Source organism: Equus asinus, chromosome 22 (genome assembly GCF_041296235.1).
Source record: "Equus asinus isolate D_3611 breed Donkey chromosome 22, EquAss-T2T_v2, whole genome shotgun sequence".
Taxonomy (NCBI): Eukaryota; Metazoa; Chordata; class Mammalia; order Perissodactyla; family Equidae; genus Equus; species Equus asinus.
The window spans coordinates 62229835-62252551 of NC_091811.1; positions in this window are offsets into that span (position 1 = coordinate 62229835).

Genomic DNA, 22717 nt, shown 5'->3' on the forward strand with positions numbered 1-22717 from the left:
GAAAAAGGCCCACAGTGTACAGTGGAGCAGGATGGTCATGATCGCAAACTTCTCATGAGAAACTGGCTAGCCAAAAAACACTGGAATAATATCATTAAAGTGCTGAAAAAAGAAGAAAACCACAAACCTAGAATTTTTATCCAGGAAAAATATTCTTCACAAATTAAGGTAAAATGACTTTTTTTCAGAAAAGCAAAAGCTGAATAAATACGTCACCAGCAAAACTGAACTACCAAAAACATTTCTTAAAGTTTTGGTTAGAGAGAAAAGGAGATATACAGACATATTAATGGTTTGGTTGTTGTATCTTATTTCTTCTGCTCACTCTGAGCAGGATGAGTGTTGACATGAAATTACTGCCTTTGTAAGTATGAGGACTAAAGTTTTTGACTGAGTCTCCCTAATGGAGTTCCACATGTGCCTCTCAGCTAGTGGGCAGGTCTCGGCTTAGTAAACACAGTGTAGACACAGCCTAGACCAGATGGCTGTGGTTAAAAATCAGTTAATATTCCTCAAATTTTGCAAATTAATTTCTATTTCAGCCTCACTTCAAAAATGTTTTATGCAGAATTTTACTTTGAAATGGAGCCTTCCATGCATTATTTTATTTATATGGGGGAATTTTACTATATTCTGCCCACACTATTTTCATATTTGATGTCTTTAATTTAGTTTAGTAAAAGCAGAATTAAGCCAGTTGTTTGGTGGAATAAACTAATGTGTCATTTATAATAATTTTCATTTCACTCAAAAAATATCTTCAGAATTATCTATTGCACCTTATTCGAGAGTTAAACTCTCTGTTGCACCACAAGAGAGTTAAAACTTCGTAGATTAATCTAGCAAATTTCAAGTATTTTTAAACGTAATTTATCCTTCATTATTTTTAACTTTTGCCACAATGTGTAAGCCAGTTTATTAAATATGCTAAAATATTTATTCATTCTTTCAACCAGCATTTATTTTAAATGAAATATTTTTCACCTAATAATAACTATGTATAGGAAAATTATATCTGCAACAAAGCTACACAGCCCATTCTAAGAAGAAATGTGTCCTGTGTTTCATTAGAAAATCAGATTTAATAGCAATCTACTTCCTATATTTTGTTTCACCAAATTCAAGAACATTTTTAATCTAAAATAAGTTGTGTCATGGGCACATCACTTAAATATAAAGAGCGAAAAAAGAGCTCATTTCATCCATTCAAACAGTTCTCATAGGAAGAATTTACTGTCGGCCCAAATGGAAATAGGTTAACATGATAAATGTTTCTCAGAATTGAGTCTGTGAACCAAAAGTAAATTTATAAATTCATGAAATCCCATGCATATATCCGCAGATTGCTGCAGGATTTTGACAACATCAGGTGTTGCTTTAAATAAAGATTTCTTCCAATTCAGAAAAATTTTTTTATGAACCTGACTTTATTTTAAAAAACAAGACTTGAAAGTCTTTTCTTATTTTGTTTCCTAGTTAAGTATTCAGGTGAGCATGTTATTTTCTTGGTATTATATGACACATAGGTATTATAGATGGTCTTTTCCAACATGTAGCACATGAACGATAATAATAGATTTTGCATATATCCGACTCGAGACTATTCAGTCACCTGGATAGAAACCAAAGATTGAGGGCAGTGACGTCAATAAGAACAAGAAAAGAATGCACATACGTGTACATATATGTACCACATACATGTGCATAAACACATCCATTCATGTGCACGCACACTCACACACCACCTATTCAGAAATACAGTCTGAAACACTAAGGCCTGGCAAATAGAAGAAGAGCAGATAAATCATCTCATATACCATTTCCAAATAATAGTCACAAAGGGAATACGGCATAGCCCTGTAATTGATGATCGAAAGCACTGATGAACAATGAGAGAAGACAGCAAAATATTGATATCAATCTTTACAGACATTCTCTCTCACACTGATAAAAACATATCCAGCATTGCCATAGATGTTTCCATTGATATATCGTTAGCAGCATCCATCAATCTCCGAGCTGCATTGAGATATCAGTGAAATTTGACAGTCTTCTGATTGCACTTGCTAAGGCCTGAATCTTTCTGCTTTTGGTCCTTCCCACTTCAATCTCTAGCCAATTTTATCTTAACATCTTGCTCCATTGCATTTTGTAACTACTTGATCTATCTTTATGTTTCCTGTTATTTATAAGTTAATGCTTCATGCTTTAAGTTTCATAATAGAGAAAATATAAAAGATCCAAGAACATAAAGCTTCTGCTTAAAGTTACTGTTTTTCTCTTTCATTATACCCCAAAGCCTAACTTTCTTTATATAAAACAATATTTAAAATAAAGAAGATAACTCCCTTATATTTTTTAATTCTGAATACGTATTTACTAATATTTTTCTAAGTTATCTAGATTTTTGTCATTTATTTTCATAAGGTGCATCAATTTTGCTTTAGTTCTAAAACTAAATGGAAGAAATGCCAGATTATCTCGAAATTGAGTTTTTAGTTAAAAATCCAGTACACAATATTGTGAATCTACCACAAGTTAAGCTAACACTACATTAAGTGATAAAAGTAATAGGACAATCTTTTAATGTAGGTGAATTTAAATAAATGCCACTCAAAGGATTTTTTGTGGAAGGCACCCATGCAAGAGAGACTAACAATAAGTGGGTCTGCATTCAGGGATCCCTTCACAGTGGGATTGCAATGTTTTTATGAACACCCGCCAGGTTTAAATGTGAATTTGCATGGTGCTTTTTTCTTATTATATATTTCTAAATTATATTTACATGCATTGCCCATTTGTGAATTGTTACTGGAATGTGTAACAATAATAGTTGTAAAGATGGTAGCAGGTAATGTTTACTAAAAACTTACTATGGGCCTGGCCTATACAAAGACTTTATACAAGTTTTTCTCATCTAACCCTCACAAAAGCCTTAAGAAGTAAGTATTCTTCTTCTTCTTATTTTTATTATTTTACAGAAAAGGAAATTAAAGATCAGAAAAGCTAAGAAATTTATCCTGTTATGTGAAGAATATATGAGAAATATTCAGGAGATAGTGAACAGACTGAGTCATCTGAAATAAGCTAATATAGGGCAATAATCAGTGGAAAAAAGGGATGGATAAATGGTTTGGACAAAATACAGTTTTTGAGAGCCAGAATAAAATGTTTGGAGAGAATGTAAAGAATGCTTAACAATTTCATTTTGGAATCAGACCAAGATTCCCATCTTTATCACTTACTAGTTAAATGGCCTTGGGAAAATTTCCCTGGGTATAAAATAAGGATATTACTAACACCTCATAGGATTGTTGTGAAGAGTAACTGTGATGAATGAGACAACAGATGGCAGAAGCAATTAGTACCTGCCCAATAACTTTCAGTCATTGACCGAGGTCCTACACAGGTAAAGGATAATCATCGAAGGCTTTTGAGCAGAGAATAATATTGAAGAATAAGTCTTTAAAACAGCCTCTGTTGTACGTAATAAATTATAAAAGACAGAATTGGATACAGAAATGTTTGTTAAGACGCTAAATTGCATTGATTGCTGGAAGTCCTTCCTTTAGGACCTAGTAATGGCAGTGAAATGGAATACAGTGGAAAGCAAGGGGAAGAAAATAAAGTAAGGTAGAGGAGAGAGGAGAGGGAAGAGAGGAAAAGGGAGGGGAGGGACACTTGTGAAACATCTGCAAGTCTTTGACAAGGTCCGAAAGAAGAGGCCAGGGTTCCAAATTTAAATAATCACAGATTTCTATAGATGGACTTTCATCTAGACTCACCAAATGTTTTAATTTCATCTGTAGCATTCCTGCCAAGTCGTTACGGAGCGTATATTGAACAAACTCTGCTGAGCGGAATAAACTCTTAAAATAGATCATTACTTCAGTCAAATTTAACAGTATAGAGCAAAATTCTCATTATAGTGACCTGAAATAGCTCATATCTATCTAGTGTCCCGAATACTAGTGTCCGAATCTATGCCATTCAGTGGCCCATTTCTACATACAGAGTCCCTCAGCTAACCCAGCCCGCCCCCAGATTGTCTACAGAGTTCCATCAGCCTGTTCAATTGTTTGTAAACTGAGGTTTTCAATCTTCTCACTCTCCTTGTTCTTCCTTTATAAGCTCTGGTCTGTCCTATCCCATTTTAAAGAGTGGAGCTCAATATATGGCCTCTCAACTTGAAGAGTGTTCCCAATCTAGCATGGTTTGGGGAAGCTGGACACCTAGGGATGTGTGGTGCTGGAAGAGAGGCGTCTCAAAGTGCTAGAGATGAACTATCGTCTCACTCTGTTTAGACAGGAGTGACTCCTGTGAAGACAACGTCTTCACAATGGAGTGTTAGAACTAGGATGCTTAGAAATTTCTGAGTTAGAGGAGAACGACATTGGTTCACATCTTTCCGTGTATGGAGTTTGGAGAAAAAGTACAACATGCTAAAGAAAAATTGTGAATCCATGAGTGATGAACACAATTTAGAGTTCATGAAGATCAAAGTCAGAAAACAAAGTTGGAAAAGAAGATGAGAACAGACTGTTAATTACTCTGTGTCGTATACTAATACTGTGGCAAAATAACATCCATCCATCAATGGCTTATTATTGTTGCTCTTAAGATCACTAAAATTACTAACTTATTTTGTCAATATTTGTTTATGCTATTCAGCTATATTTTACACAACCTGAATTTAAGCACTGATTCATGGGATTCAACACATAAGGCATCAGTAAAGCATATTACAATTTTTTCTGTCAGGATTCTGTCATATATTTTTCTTACCTTTCCCTTTCCCCATACTCTCCAAATTTGTTCATCATATTATGACATTAACTATAATGGCTAGAACATAGTATTAGGAATTCTGGCTGTTATATCACACATATCGCATACAAACATTAAATCAAAACGGACCATAGACGTAAATTTAAATTTAAAAAAATCTGAAACTATAAAATGCCTAAAAGAAAATATGGGAGAAAATCTTTGTGACTTTGGGTTAGGAAATAGTGTTTTATATATAAGACTGAAAGTAAAAGCGAAAACACAACGAAAAATTATGAGTTGAACTTAATCAAAATTAAGAAATTTTGGGAGCCACCCTGGTGACATAGTGGTTAAGTTCACGTGCTCTGCTTTGATGGCCCAGGGTTTGTGGGTTCAGATAGCACAGACCTACACACCACTCATCAAGCCATGCTGTGGCAGTGTCCCACACACAAAATAGAGGAAAGTTGGCACAGATGTTAGCTCAGGGCCAATCTTCCTCACCAAAAAAATAAACAAATAAATAAATAAAAATAAGAAATTTTGATTTTCAAAAAGCACACATACAAACCACAGATTGGGACAAAATAATTAAAAATTATATGTCTAATAAAGGATTTGTATCCATAATACATAACATAAAAAATGGGCAAATGATTTTAAACGACACTTCATCAAAGAAACACATGGCAAGTAATCACTTGAAAAGATGCTTAACATCGTTACTCATCAGAGAAACGCAAATTAAAACTATATGAGATACTAACAGATATCTATTAGAACAGCTAAAATACAAACACTGACCATATCAAGTGTTGTTGAGGACATGGAGCAACTGGAACACTCATGCGCTACTGGAGGAAACATAAAGTGGTACAACCACTTTGGAAAATAGTTTGCCAGCATCTTGCAAAATTAAACATATGTCTACCATATGACCTATGTGCTAGTATTTATCCAAAAGAAATAAAAGCATATGTCCATATGAAGGTATTTATGTGAATATTTATAGCAGCTTCACTTATAATCTTCAAAAATTGGAAACAGCCCAGAATGGATAAACAGATTGTGGTACATCCACAAAATGGAATATCATTAATTAAAATGAGTGAACTATTAATACATGCAAATGCACAATGAATCTCAAAATAATCATGCTGAGTGAAAAGCCAGGCAAAAAGAGTACATACCTTTAATTCCATTTATATGATGTTCTGGAAAACACAAATCAGTGCATAAGTGACAGAAAGCAGATCAGTGATTGTCTGAGGATGAGAGAGGGACAGGGAGGGGCAGGTGGGAGGCATTATAAGGGGGCAGAAGGAAACGTAAAGGATGCTGAATATGTTCATTATCGTGATTGTAGTAAGGGTCTCACAGATACATACATATTTCAAAATTATCAAATTGTATGCATTAAATATGCGCAGTTTATTGTGTGTCAATTATACTTCAATAAAGATGCTTTTAAAAATACAGCAAGTGATTTTTTCAGTTTGAACATAGCCTCCAAAGTGTGCTGGATGGTAGATGTCCTGCATCCCCAGACTTTGTGCGAGTCATGGTACTCACTAATAAAAAATACAAAGTTGACATTCCTCAGGCACTACTTAAGAACCTACAAGAAAAAGATCATGACCCAGGATGGAAAGCATCTCTTGAGGCCTGGGAATAAGGACTTTGATAGGAGACCTGACACTCAAGTAGTGCTGGGAAATCTATTATTGTAAATGGTGTAGTAACCCTGTGGATACCTCTATTAAAGTACTTCTCATATTTATTCTGAATGTTTATTTTACTTATCTGCTTCCCCACTTAGACCTGGTGCTGTTTTAAGAAAAGAATTTGAGTCTTTTTCGTCCATTGCCTAACATAGTTCCTGTCACACACCTGTACCCAGTAAATGTTGGTTAAATGAATAAATGAATGAAAAACGGATAACATTTTGTATGCTATAGAATGAAAACTCATAGTAGGAGGAATACTAAGAATTATTCACCAAAAATAAATTGGGAAAATAGACAGAAATATTACCAGTGATGTCAGAACATCATAGCTACTTTCATTTGAATATCCTTTGTATTCAGGCCACTTGACACAAATTACGTTCAAGCCTTAAAATGAATATGTAAGATAGGCATTATTATCCTCATTACAAATAGAAAGAAAAAGAGTTAAATGACTAGTGAGGTAATTCAGCACATAAGTGGCAGACCTCGGATCTCAGTGGAGGTAGGATTTAAAGCTAGATCTGCTGAGTATGACAGCTATGCTGTCCATTTCCGGTAGATCTTGCTGGTGCCCAGCAGGTACGTATAAGTCACAGAAAATTAATCACAATTTTAATTTGAAATCATAAAATATGGTGAATTTTCCATCATTGATCTTGAAGGGAAAGAATTGGAATATGTCTTGAGAAGAACATTCTCTATTAAAAAGTCTAGTTTTATGAGAAAATGCTAGCATATTCCAACCTAAATGAAAAACAAACCTGGGGATCAGTGCCCTTGGGTTCTGAGGCATTATGCAGGAGTGAGGGAGGACTTTAATTCTTCAGATACTTATCAGAAGTTTTATTCAGCTAAAAACATTATCTGGTTAAGTTCTTCACCTTCCTTACTGAAAATGTTATCTTCTAGAAAATATAGAAAGTGACAGTTGAAACCACAAGTAACATGTGGGTTCAGATAAAAGGAGAGAGAAATAGAAGTGATGTCATTGGGGAAGTGTATTACCAACTCCTAGGTCAAATGAAGAGAATGAATATGTTCCTGACACAGATCAATATCTAAGTTGGACATCTTTTAGAACTTCCACCCTTCATTGCACTCCAGATTCTTACATTGGTCTGGCTCCAGTATACTTTCTCTCCCATTATCATCTTGATCCACAGAACATGTCAATACTGTTATCAACAGTAATTAGGAAATTTAAAAGGGAGTGAAGATTGGTAGATACAATATTGACTTTGGTTCTTGACATTTGAAATTGAGGAGAGGAACAAGTTTATAATAAGAAATGTCTACTAGGTAAATATAGCTATGAGTCTGGAGTACTGAAGAAAGTTGATATTGATGAAGATTTTGGAGTTATAAGGATAGAAGTGAGATCAAAGCTTTGTAAGTAAAAGAGGTCTTTAAGGGCAGGAGTATACACAGAGAACAGAGTAGCAAGCCAATGATTAAAGCTATTGCCCAAGGAGGTGGGGGAATATAAACACGTTTAAGAGAAGTCAAGGCATTTGCTGAAACGGGAGTTATCAGGTTTGTATGAATTAGTGCTCATTTTCTAGGTTAAGAATTCAAGTGTCCTGTAAGGCAATAGCTCTTTTATAATGAAATCTCTTCTGGTATTATTTTAAATCTTAAGAAGTGCACTTGGAAGCAGAGAAATATTACAATAAGGAAGAATGGTAAAAAGTAAATGCACATATATACAATTAAAAACACGCTTCTGTAGCCACTAATACCTTCTTGGTCGAATATCTTATATAGGCTACTCAAAGGAGCTTTGCAATCCTTTAGAGAAACTCATTTTCTAGCAGAAGTTTGAAGGCATTTATGGTATTAAAAAAATCAATGAGGAAAAAATCAAGAAGGATGAGTGGTAAACTCTCATTTAAAAACCTGTACATCCCACAGAAGCCTGTTTGCAACCTTCCAATAAGAGGCGACTTCTTTCATTTGAACTGGAACAGCCTGTGCTCTGTATTTCTTAGTGTGGCTGCCATAGAGGTCAGAGATTTACTGTGGGACAAGTTAGAATTGCTTACATATTATCCTAAATTTAGATTTGGCCTAGATTTTTTGGCTGAAATGATGAGACACACCACAATAAAATGAAACTTTGCTACTTCTATCATTTTCTACTTGCAAAGTTAAAAAAAAAAAATCATGAAATGACTGTGCTTCTGGAAACCACTGAACTCATCAAGTTCTGCCTCTTTAAAATGATTAAGTCATTTTATCCCCTAACCAGCCATGAATTGCTTTCTAAGTGACATTGTGGCATTTCCTGAATAGCCTTCCTTAGCAAGCACATACAAATATATACAGATATGAGAATAAAATTATATGAACTGTAGTAGCGTTCAGTTTGAATCTTTGACATCATTTTTAGATGCTAACCCCAACTACCCCCCAAGTGCGCACTCTAGTCACTATTGTCACAGTTTAGCGTGTGTAAAAACTTTAATAACAGTTAAATATTAAAATAACCAACAATAGATTATTTAGAAGAAGAAGAGATCAGTCTAAGCTGGAATGACTGATTAACTGAAAATGCCTTTAAGAAATTATATAACACTGCAGATCTGGGCCATCAAAAGCCACTCAAGGCTAAAGAGTTGAATCCTCCCAGTAGGACTACCCTTGTAACTCTTGCCTCTCCTCCTATTTCAGAGACCTCATTTGCTTCTGACTAACTGCAAGATGCTCACCTTCCACAGACAGGCATCTCCACAATGCCTTTGTAATATATCACAGTAAACATCCCACAATCAACTCCAACTAATCATCCCAACCCTACATCTTGGATCACACAATAAATCCAATGAGTAGTATGTACCACTAGATTCAAGTCTAAACATACAGGTGCAAGAAGAATGGCTAGAAAAGACACCATAGAATACATGGACGCATATCTGTCAGGATCTAGCCCTGACCGGGCATCTGGTGCATAGACTACCCAGCGTCAATGTGCTGACATGCAGTGAGAGACTAGTGAGCATTAGGACAAGAAGAAGGGAGTTAGCTAGAAGCGAGGAAAAACACAAGAATGTGGGGCAGAGCTACTAAACTTCCCCGACCTATCATCAACAGTTAAAGATCACATGTGGAAAAGAATCTGACATAGAGATTTAAGTTCCAGGCATGGTTCTTGGGTCTGAAGAGAGAGATGATCAAAGATAGCAGGAGAAGAACAGAGTTTAGACATACATAGAACATACAGGAAGGGTGTCAGGCAGAGCCCAGAGTACCCTAGGAAGTCCACCTAGATGAAGGAAAGGACTATTAGAGAAAAGTCTAGATTTGACTAGAATATGATGATTTGTGGAAGGCAGCAATTTTAAATAACATAGCAGGGAAAGACTCCCTGGAAGGTGCCATTTTAGCAAAGAATTGAGAATATCTTCTTCCCTTCCTCCTCCAGTGTTCTTCTGAGGAGTAGGAAAACCCATTGCATGATAATTATTACCACACTTGTATTACTTCCTCTAGTCTACTCTAATCTTTAATTCAGGCTTTCATTTTGTACTGCAGATCTTCAGAAAGAATAATGCCGGATAAAGTCTGTTCTCTTCATGGAAGAAAGAAATTGTTGCTGCCAAACAGTATCATGGACATAATCATAGAGGAGAGAATAGATTATCAATAAACACTGCTGATCTTGGATGAGAGGGAAATACATTCATTTATTCATTCATTTACACGTTTACTAAACTCTGTCACATTCTGGACATTGACAGATTCTGGGAACACAAGAGAAATATGGCCCCTGTCTTCATAGAGCTTACAGTCCCTAAGGGTCAACCCGTATACTATGATGGAAACACAGGTGCCATCCAGGTCCACATAAGAAGTCAGTGGAGTCTTGCAATAACAAAACTGAGATTTAGAGAATAAGCAAGAGTTAAAAAAGAAGGGGAGACTAGGAGGAGGGGATGATTTTGTGCTAAAGAAGATTGGTTTAATTCAGGAAAGATCTTGGAAGGTTTAACAAAGAAGAGAATACCAAATTGTAGCTGCATAAGGAACAAGAAGAGAAGAGTGGTCAGCTATGAGGCTTCAGAGGTAGGTGAGTAGGCAGGAGCAAGATCACAAAGGGCCCTGTGGATCACTTAAAGATGTTGGTCTCTGTATGGAAAGAAATGGGAAAGGTTTTAAGCAAGAGAATGAAATGCATTTTAGAAAACTCTCTAATTTACACTTTTGAAGGTTCATCTTGGCAGCTGAGTTGAAAACGTATTAGAGTGAGGCAAGAGTGACTGTCGGAACATGAGATGAGGTAGGTTTAGACCAGTTGGTAGCAGTGGAAACAAACAGAAGAGATAGGACTTAGTGGCTGATTGGATGAGGGCAATGAGAGGGATAAGTCAGGAATGAATTCCAGATTGATGTTATCAACAATGGAGAGATAGAGAAGGCCAAGTAGTGACATAGGACCCACCAGAAGTGAAGCAGGTTTGGAGCATTCCAGGAGAGGGGCAGAGAAGCTTAAAGATGCTATGAGCTGGGTGGGGACCAAATGGGCATGATCTGGACTTAGAGTCTAGCTTATAAACACAAATTCCACTGTTACTAACTCTCTTCCCTGGTTTATTTTCCACACAGCTGACAGCATGATCTTTTCAAAATATAAGCAGAACACTTTTTTGTCTGCTAAAATCCCTCCAACTAGTTCCCATTTTCCTACATGGCCTCTCCTGACCTGCATCCTCCGTCCTCATTCCCAGGCTCTGCAATCACTGCTCCAGTTTCCTCTCCCTCCCCACCTTGCTCACTTTCCTCTGCCCAAGTGGTCTCCTTAATTGTCCATGGTTGTGCTGAGTATTTCCCTTCTCTGCCTGGAAATAGTATCCTCCAGATATCCTCATAGATTACTCTGTTACTTTATTAATGTCTTTACTCAAATCTCATCTTATCAGAGAGGCTCTTGTTACAAACATCTAAAATAATGCTTATTATCTCTGTTCCTTTTCTGGTTTATTTTTCTTCTTGGCCTTCATCACAAGTTGATTAATTATATAGTTATTTGTTTATTAAGAATATAAGCTCCTTGAGAATAGGGACTTTTTATTTCCTTCCCTGATGTAACTCCAAGGCATAGAACATATATGCACTTAATTCAGACTTGTCAATTGACGATAGATTTTGTTCAACACTTCTGCTCACCAATTTCCTCTTCTCTTACACCTCTGCCCTTTTAAAATACTAATAGAAACTCTTTTAATAAATTTCTACTAATTCAACTTTCCAGATTAACCAGTGCTGTTTGTTCCCTCTGTAAACTCTGACGTCCAGAGAATACTAACATTTCACAGCTGTTAGATGACTTGCCAGCATTCTTATTTACTTATTCTACCAGTAAATCAATGCATTGGTTCCCAATCTGTTTCCACCAGTTGGACTTGTCAGTGTCATTACATAAAGCAATTTATTATTATGTAAATCAATATGATATGAGTGTGAAAGGGAAAAACTGTTGTTTCTGTGAAAACTAATTTGAATAATATGGAAAGACTTGATAAATGGGATTTATATTTAAAAACACTGCTATTGGCTGTCAACTTTAAAAGACTGAGGGAAAAAATGTCATGACTATTCAGAATTATTCACTCAGTATGGTGTATATATATATATTCTATTCCATTCCTGTTCTTGTTCTATTTTAAATATGCTCACACTAGAAATATTAGATGTTTCCTTATGGGTATGATTTATGCCAAAATTGAAATTTTGAAATCAATCAGTGAAAAAGAAAACTCTTGGCCAGGCATCAAAAAATTGATAAATGTACTTTATTTGTTTCAGGTTAAAATAAAATATTCATGGCACCTATGCATATTTTTAATTCTACAATTTAATTGTTTTTTCCCATTAATTAACTCTGCTAGAATTTATTAGGTAACTTGTTTCTCCTTAACCTAACCCTATAGATCCTCCACATCCTTCCCTTCCCTTTCGTCTCACTGCAGATGAAAATAAAGTTTCATCTCATGTACCGTCTGGGATCTATTGGCTCTAGTTGACCTTACTTCTATGTTGAAAAGAATTATAAAGTTTCCGATGGACTAAGAGGCAAAAAAGTGATTAGTTACCTGCTATGGACATGGAAGAGAGAAATGTAATCCCAGTGCTACACTTTCACCGTTCTTGACCTGCACACTTCATACTTCCCCTGGAAGCCTGGTGTCACGTTCTCCTCTTCCCCACCCTGTTCTGAAACATCTTGTATCTATCCTTATCCTGACCCGATTTCATTTCATGCATTCCTAGCTTTCATTTATGTTTCCAAATTTGACATCCTGTTTGGGGGTGGATTTAAGAGTGGCTTTTAAGGACACGTAAAAATCATCAAGGTAAAATGAACATAAAGCTGGCGAAAAAGAAAGAAGAAAGGAAAAATGGTAAGGACATTAAAAGTGTTAGGAAATACAAAAACATATGCCATAAAGGTCAATAAACATGTTACAGGTGGGCCACAAATTTAGTTCTAATAGAGTGAAAATGGAAAAAAATCTCGAAAGTAAAATCAAGTCAATTTCTCAGAAGAAGCAAAATTATTCCTAACAACAAAACGGCCATTGCCCATATCATCCTGCCGCCCTAGCTTGGCTTCTCGGGAGGCGAAGTAACTTCCATGTGTGCTTTCCTTCCTCTGAAATCCTATAGCACCTCTTCTGCCACTCTATTAAGCAGTTTATCTGTGTTATATAGTTCTTCAGTTAATTATATGTTTTTTAACTCCTTAAAAGAGATGACTACTTCTTTATAATGCAGCCTCCACCTGTATGAGTTTGCTAGGGCCGCCGTAACCAAATACAGCAAACCTGGTGGCTTAGAACGGCAGAAACTTACTGCCTCACGGTTCTGGAGGCTAGAAGTCTGCAATGAAGGTGTCAGCTGGGTCAGGCTCCCTCCGAAGGTGCCAGGGAAGGATGTGCTCTCTCCTGGCTTCTGGTAGTTCCTTGGCTTGCGGCAGCATAACTCCAGTCTGTGCAGGGCATTCTCCTAGCGTGCATGTCTGTGTCCAAGTTTCCCCCATTTTATAAAGACAATAGTCTCATGTTGGACCAGGGGCCCACTCTACTCCTGTATGACCTCATTTTAATTTAACTAATTATATCTGCAATGACTCTATTTCCAAATACAGTCACATTCTAAGTTACTGGGGGTTAAGACTTCACACATGAATTTGGAGAGGAACACAATTCAACACATAACACTACCTAACAGAACTTCGAATACAATGGAAATTTAGAAAATTCATAAGAGAGATATTATGGAGTAAATAAGGAAATATCTAAGTGAACGAAAGCATGAGTGCTACTAATTCTCCCTTTCTTCCTTCCTTTTTCCATTTTTTGCCAATTCTGTGGCTTCTCCTCTGAAAGTCAGATTCACCTTGCCAACGCTACTGAACCCAAGAAGCCAACTCTGTGGATACAAATGCGTATAGATACAAGTTTTTAAGAACTGTACAAAGTTGTCGTTTATTTCTCAAATTGAACTACATCTTTCAGTGGAATAGATGCCCATCATTTTTGTGCCAAACGCAAACTTCTCTCTGTACAGGACTCTAGTTCTTACCTAACTATTAAAAGGATTATAATTTTGGTTCAAGATTATACAAAAATAAACACAATATGTTTGAGGAATCCTTCTTCCAACATTGAAAAGTGCATTATCAAATCACTCTTAAACAAGTATTTCCATAATAAGAAAACAGGTATATCTGTGTGAAAATGACAATCTGAATCACATGCTGAAATGCTGGAGTGCTCAGGCAGGCAGAACCAAATTAAAGTAAAAGCCTGAGCAATTATTTATTGAACATGGAGCTCATCACATAGTCGGTTTAAGTATATTCAGTGAATTGAAACATCCAGTTCTACAGGCATTTAGTAACCTACTGGTAATCAGAAAACCGTGTGTAGCTTTGTAAGCCATAATGACTAGGTCAGCTTCCTATGGCTTCAGGTTTTTTGTTTTATTTTTTTTCTACTTCTAAAGACATTTCCTTTTTTAATAGCCAACCGTTCTTACATTGAAGTATGCATTAGCAATGCTTACATCTTCTCTTTGAAATAATGGGTGATTCATCATCAGGACAGCTGTCTTACAAATGACTCATTTATCTCAGCATGCAGTCTTAATCGCCAAAAAAATTGATTTGATATCAGTGATGTTCACACACACACACACACACACACAACTTATATGTGATTTCTTCCCAAATTTTCAAATGTTAAAGTAAGACAAGATGATTTTCTTCCTTTGTCTTCTACAAAGAAAACAATTAGTTTTAAAAATATAAGCTGTAGCAAATAATTTTCTCCTTACTCGACTGGATTTTGGCAGACTTACTGGCTCACAAAGAAGTGACAGTAGTAATATATGACTTTTTAAAATTGATGTGGCCACTGCTGTCTTTCTATTAATAATCAAGTTTTCAGTCTATTTTGCTGTTGAAATCTTACCTGTCCTTCACAGAAGCAAGGTCATCATATTTCTCCCCTTTTCTCTTTATTTCTATTAACAGCGTCACCATTCTCTTAACCAACCAGTACTGAATTCCAAACTTCATTCATTCATTCAACAAATAAGTGCCCAATGATTGCCAGCTGAATCTTGGTGGGACTTTTCTGGGATCTGAGGCTATAACGGTAAGAAGAGACAACCTGCAAATAAAGAACATGAGAAGATAATATTTCACACTCACAAAATGGAAAAAATTGAAAAGTATAAAAACACTAAGTTTTGTGGAGGATGCGGATCAACAGGACTTGTTACCCAGCACTAGGGGAGTGCAGCTTAATACGACAACTTTGCAAAACATTTTGGCATTGTCTACTAAAGTTGAAGGTCCATGTACCATGCCAAGCAATCCCACTTTTGGGCACTTGTGCATGTTCACACCGGGACATGCACAAGCGTGTACACAGCCACAGCGGCAACAATTCATATGCCCAGTACATGTCCTGGCCTTCCAAAAGTGAAGGGTATCCAGTGGAATGATAGTGAGAGGCATTTAGGTGTTATCGTTGCTGTTTTCGTCACTGTTGTTATTATTTCTTACATATATTATAATTATTCTTTTGTAGGAATTTAATTTTAAAAAGTAAAAAGGATCAAGAAGCACTGATAATCATAAAAATAAGATACTCATAAAAATAATAGAATCAGAACAATATAAACAAGTAGCAAATAGAAATGGTAAAGACTCTGAAAATCAAAGATATGAAAATAAAGCTATTGATGTAAAAAGTCGTTAGGAAAACGCTGTACTTGCACAGTCAAAAGAATCCGTGAATGGAAATATAGCAGTGAAGAATTCACGCAGAACATGGTTCAGAAAGCTGCTATGAATTGGGAAAATCCACACCGAACCCACAATACCGTCCTGCACGGAGTTTATCTATTGCCCAGTAGCTGTGGAATTTAAGGGAAGCTTCCAGAACTCCAATTTTATTTTAAAACTAACTCTTCCCTGATTGATTCTGCCTCCAGCAGGATATGGGGCTACAGACCTCTGCCACCAACTGTATGTGTTTTGACACCGGCTCAGGCATTTAGTTGTTCCACGAATTTGTACCACGAATTAACTAATTTCTCTCCGCAGTGTGTTCATGTGTAAAATGATGATGATAAAAATGCCTTCCTAGGATTGTTTTATGATTAAATGAGGTAATATATGTAAAATGCTTAAAATAGTGTCTGGAACATAGGATTTTCCTCTTTTTTAAAAATTTTAATTTCATTTTGGATAGTTTCCATTGCTAAGTGTCCAAGTGTACCCATCTCTTCTTTTGCAGCATCTAATCTGCTACTCATCTCTTCCAGCATATTTTTCATTTCAGACATTGCAGTTTTCATCTCTAGGCACTCAGTATTGATCTTTTTTAATATCTTTCATGTTTCTACTTAATATAATAAATCTTTCCTCCATCTTTTTGAACATATGGAACATGTAATAAAACTGTGTTAATGCCCATGTCTACTGATGCTATAATCTGTGTCGTTTCTGGGCCTGTTTTCATTGATTGACTTTTTTTCCTCATTACAGGTCATATTTTCCTGCTTCTTTTCATGCCTGGTAATATTGACTGAATTTTAACTTATTGGGTAAATGTTGTATTTCTATAAATATTCTTTAAGCTGGTTTTTTGTTTGTTTGTTTTTTGCTGAGGAAGATCACCCTGAGCTAACATTCGTTGTCAGTCTTCCTCTTTTTGCTTGAGGAAGATTCACCTTGAGCTAACACCTGTCCCAGTCTTCCTCTATTTTGTATTTGGGTCGCCACCACAGCACAGCTGCCAACAAGTGGTGTAGGTCCACACCTGAGAACCAAACCCAGGCCACCAAAGTGGAGCACACCAAACTTAACCACCAGGCCATGGGGCCAGCCCTCAGAGTCTTTTTCTCACTTGAAGTATCATTGACATACACTATCCTATTAGTTTCAGGTGTACATCATAGTGATTCAGTATTCATATACATTAGGAAGTGATCACCATGATAAGTCTAGCTACCATCTGCCATCATACAAAGTTATTACAATATTATTGACTGTATTCCCTGTGCTGTACATTACATTCCCTTGACTTATTAATTTTATAAACCAAAGATGTACCTCTTAATCCCCTGTACCTATTTCCCCTGCCTCCCAACCTCTTCCCCCTCTGGTAACCACCAGTTTGTTTCCTGTATCTACGAGTCTGTTTCTATTCTGTTTTGTTTGTGTGTTTGTTTTATTTAGATTATACATATAAGTGAAATCATATGGTGTTTGTCTTTCTCTGACTCATTTCACTTAGCCTACTGCCCTCTAGGTCCATCCATGTTGTCACAGATGGCAAGATTTCATTCTCTTTTCTGGCTGAGTAGTATTCCACTGTATATATGTACCACATCTTCTTTATCCATTCATCTATTAACAAACACTTAGATTGCTTCCATATCTTGGCTATTGTAAATAATGCTGAAATGAATATACAGGTGCACATATCTCTTCCAATTAGTGTTTTTGTTTTCTTTGGATATATACCCAGAAGTGGAATTGCTGGGTCATATGGTAGTCCTCTTTTTAACTTTTTGATGAACCACTATACTGTTTTCCATAGTGGCTGCACCAATTTACATTCCCACCAACAGTGTACGAGGGGGAAGGAAATCATCAACAAGTTCAAAAGGCAATCTGCTGAATGGGAGAAGATAGTTGCGAACCACAGGGCCTTTCACCTAGGGCTAGTTTTGCTTCACTGCTGAGGGGATACCGTTCAGAGTACTCTACACAACGCACCTTGGATTCCAGATTTCACACCTTGGCAAGTGGAAACACACTCTCTTCCAGGCTCTGGGAGCTGGTGGGGCTGCTCCCTCTGCTCCTTGTAGGTGGTTCTTTCCCTGGCCTTGAGTAGCTTCCTCACAGGCAAGTGCTAATCAGTGCTCAGCTGAAGACTCTAGGGGACTATCTGTGGATCTGAGACTATTCTCTCTGAATCGCCAGCTCTGCTAGGTGAATTCTGACCACCCTGGCCTTCCTGGACTCTCAATGAAATCTCCTCAAATTGGAGAGACTGTCAATATTTTTTTCCAATTTTTTAGCTATTTCAAGTGGAAGGGTAATTGTGGTCACTGTTCACCCTCTTGGCTAGCAGCAAAAGTCCTGTAAGCTATTACCAATAAAATCACTTTCCTCTGAATCTTATCTAGCCCTTAGCCTCACAAAGTAAGTGAGGCTCTGTGTATGTGTGTATTTAATGGCAACACCACTTCAGATGAGAAGGTAGGCTTCATCGCTTTCAACATAACTTTCAGCCATCAAGCCCGTGGAGTCTCACTGGCCCATCACCCACATAGTCCCAGAAAGGTTCTCATTTAATCACTTCATGCTTCCAATCATCCCTTCTCCCTTCTTCTGACTCTTCACTTCCCATCTACTTCTGTGGAACAATAAAAATGACAACAATTTTCTCCTAATTTTTTACATGATTCACACCTTTTCTTTGCAGATTTTATTTTTCAGCCTCTCTCAACTTTACTTTTCTAAACAAAGGCAGTTGCTTCCCTAAGTAAAATGATTGTGCCAGATGTTGAGATAGTCAATATACTGATTAAGTACCCAAGTTATGGAATTCGACTGCTTGGTTTCAACTCTGACCTATTCCACCACTTGCACCCTAAATGGCTTTAATCAGGTCACCCTTTGGAGCATGAGTTTCACCATCCAAAAGCAAAGATGATCATACACCAGACTCCAAACAGCTGGTTTGAAAATGGTCCAAGATCATGTATTTTAAACGCTTTGTACAATGCCTGGTGCACAGAAACTGTTCAGTAAGTGTGAGCCATATATATTACAAGTAATCAGAACAAACAAATTTCAAGTTGCTATTTATTGTCTATCTTACAGGTTATGAAAATAAAGCTAAGAAATGTTAAGTGACCTGCCTGAGATTTAACAACCAGTAAACAGCAGAGCCTACATGTGACCTCATCTCTTCTTGAACACTCAGAAATGCTGTGACTGTGACCAACCCTCACCCTGACTTGACTCTATTCTTGGAACAATTGCAATCAGAAATAATAGCCTTCTTAAAGCAATCCATGCAAATGAGGCCATCATAGTACTATGGTATTGGTGAAGCACCTGCTCCTGCTGCCAAAATGGGCTTGATGCCCACTAAGGTTTCTAGAAGTCTAGAAAACTCCACAATAACATAAAACTTCATATCTGTCACAATGGTTAAAATTAAAAACACTGACAATACCAATTGTTGGTACAGATGTAGAGCAACTGGAACACTCATACATTGCTGGTGGGAGTATAATTTAATACAACCATCCTGAACAGAAGTTTGACAGTCATTTGTCAAGTTAAATATACATTTACCATATGACCAAGCTGTTCTACTCCTACATATTTACCTAAAAGAAATGAAAACTTACATCCACAAAACAACTTATAAGCAAATGCCCATAGCAGCTTTATTCATAATAGCCAAAGACAAAAAGAACTCAAATGTCCGTCAAGATGTGAATGGGTAAACAAACTGTGATGTACTTATGCAATGGAATCTTACCCAGCAATAAAAAGAAACAAGTATTTAGACATGCATTAACAAGGATAAGTTTCAAAATAAATAGGCTTACTGAAAGAAACTGGAGACATAAATGTGTATATACGGTATGATTCCATTTCAATGAAGCTCTAAGACAGACAAAATGAATCTATAGTAATAGAATTAAGATCAGCGGTGGCCTAGGGTAGGGTTGGGGAACTTGAGTGAAAAGGGACATGAGAACTTTCTATATCCTTATTTTGGTAATGATTAAATGGGTGCATACATTTGTCAAAATTTATCAAAATACACACTAAATGAAAAAATATGTGTTCATTTTATTAATGTAAATTATACTTCCACAAAGTTGATTAAGAAAAGAAAACACAATTGGCAAAATTCTCTACAAAGATTCTACATTCTCATTAGACATAGCATTTAAACATTTTTCACTGAGAAACACTCAAAAATACTCTGTGTCTGGGGCTGGCCCTGTGGCCGAGTGGTTAAGTTCGCGCGCTCTGCTGCAGGCGGCCCAGTGTTTCATTGGTTTGAATCCTGGGCGCAGACATGGCACTGCTCATCAAACCACGCTGAGGCAGCGTCCCACATGCCACAACTAGAAGGACCGACAATGAAGAATATACAACTATGTACTGGGGGGCTTTGGGGAGAAAAAGGAAAAAAAATATAATCTTAAAAAAAAAAAATACTCTGTGTCCTCAGGGTCTTTTAGTTTGCTGTTTCTCTTTGCCTGCAAAGTTCTTTCCCAAAATATCAACAAGATTCACACAGCCACTTTTTTGAGATCTCTGTTGAACATCATCTTATGAAAGACACATTCCCACGACGCTCTATCTAACAGGGCACTTACTTCCCGCTCCCATCACTCCATCTCCTTATCTTGCTTGATTTTTCTTCATGGCACTGATTTCCACCTGCACACTACATGTGTCTGTCTGCCTTTTCCCGCTGCTCAACCAGGTAGGGTCTTCGTCTGCTTCATTCACCTCTGTATCCTCAGAGCCCAAAACATATAGGCGATAACATGTAGGTTCTCAATGATATTTGCTGACCAATTGTTAGCAAGCAAGAAGGCAATGGCAAGATTAGCCTTGCAACGGTCAGCAAGGGGGATGGTTGCTGCTGCTGCAGCCCCAGCTGGACTTAAAATTGGAGGCAATGGAATTAAAATTACAGGAGAGTACAACAGTAGTCTTCAACCCTGGCTGCAAATCAGTAGAACCTGGAGAGCTTTTAAGTAAAATACTGCCACCAGAGGATCTAATTTAATTGGTCTGGAGTTCGGTGCAGACATTTGTGTTTAAAAGTTTCCCAGGTGATGGTAATGTGCAGCTAGGGGTGAGAACCACTGATATAGAGGATTATTTCACCCCTATTCTTTGATTTTTGCTGAGGCTTCTCTTCAATGTCCTCACAGGCCAAAAACTATGGCCACCTCCCTGGCTTCAAAAATCAACTCTCCCCGGAAAGGCGCAGGGAAGACTTATGATCCTAGACGTTTATATTATCAGCACATGGCTGTGAGTGTGTGTCAGTGTGTGTGTATCTGCCAGTGTATGAGTGTGTATCTGTGAGTGTATGTCTATAAGAGAGTGAATGAGTGAGTGTGTCAGTGTGTGTGGGTGTATATGCACTCTAAGTATTTGAAACACACTTTTGGACTTGTTCAGAGGGGCACACACAGTGGATAAGTTAATAATTTATCCAAGTGCCGTGATATTTGTTTGCTTTGCATGGTTGTGTGACTTTTTAAGTATTGTAAGAAATAGCACTCTAGCCAACCACCCTTTCCTTTTCAGCTGGAACTCTAAGATCGAGTGCCAGCTATAGGGGTGGCATTAGGGTTAGACCACAGGTTGCAGAGCATGCAAGAATGTTTTTGAGATGATCTCCTGGTCAAGAAGCAACCAAACAGTTGGAAACAAATTTCATTCTGAGGCTGGGCTAACAAGTCAAAACCAGGCTTAAAGTGTAAGGTAACATAGAAAGTGGACAGTCAAAAAGATCAAGCATATGGATCTGAAAACGAAGGTGAGAAACTGAAGCTAGAGAGACCCTGTGTGCCACGATGTGGGCAATGTCACATCAGCAACTTCATTTGGGTACTGACATGACCCACTATGTGATCCCTGTATTCCACTCGTCTGATTTAGACAGATTTAAAAACAAACTATAGCAGCGAAAGGAGAAAAACTAAACAAAACAAAACAAAAAATCATCACTTAATTATTTTGTTTACATAGTGCACATATGTTGAAATTAATTTTTTATTTCACTAAGCAGACTGTTTAGCCTGACTTTACTCTTTGGTTTTTATTATTTAGAATCAGTATAGATCATCAGACATTGCGAAAAAGAGTATTTAAAATGAACCCAAAAAACTACTCACACTTTTTATTCCGTCTAAATAATGTTAATATTAAATAGGCAATTGACTTCAAGTTAGGAATAACTTTTAATATACTTACTTAGAAAAAAACTCTCATGTTTTCAAAGCACATATATTAGGGCATAGTTTTTTCACAGTAGCAAGAACATACTTTTGGAAATGGGAACATGTCTTCCTAGTAGGAAAAAAATGTATTTATTGGAGAGTATTTGTTATGTTTAAAGGCAAGTAACACCTGAGTATATAAAGTAAACATAAAATATAAACAAGATTTACATCAAATATTAGGAGTGGGAAAACAGGAAGATAAAGTAATGGACCGTATAAAAATAAGAAAATAAGATCTGAAGATAAGATTTCAAGCATAGTGAAATAACCAAATTTACTAGTGTAAATACATCTAGCTCCCCCTAGTTTTCAAAAGCATTTTAAAATGTAGTCATGTTTCCAAATAGTGCCTTAACACTACAAAATTGAAGGAGTCTTTAAACAAAATGATTAAATTACATTCTTAGTGAAGCTTTCAATGAACTTCTAAAATTACTGCTAAATTCTCTTCAACACCCATACCAATCAAAGTTCAATCAGGAGACAGAAATGACACAGTAATTTGAACAGGGAAAGTTTAATATGAAGAACTATAAATTGCTTATACGGAATTAGCTACTCCAGGGGATAAAAAGAGAACTCTAAAGAATACACTAGAGCTGAGAAATGGTCTCAAGAATAAAACAGACTTGGAGAGGAGG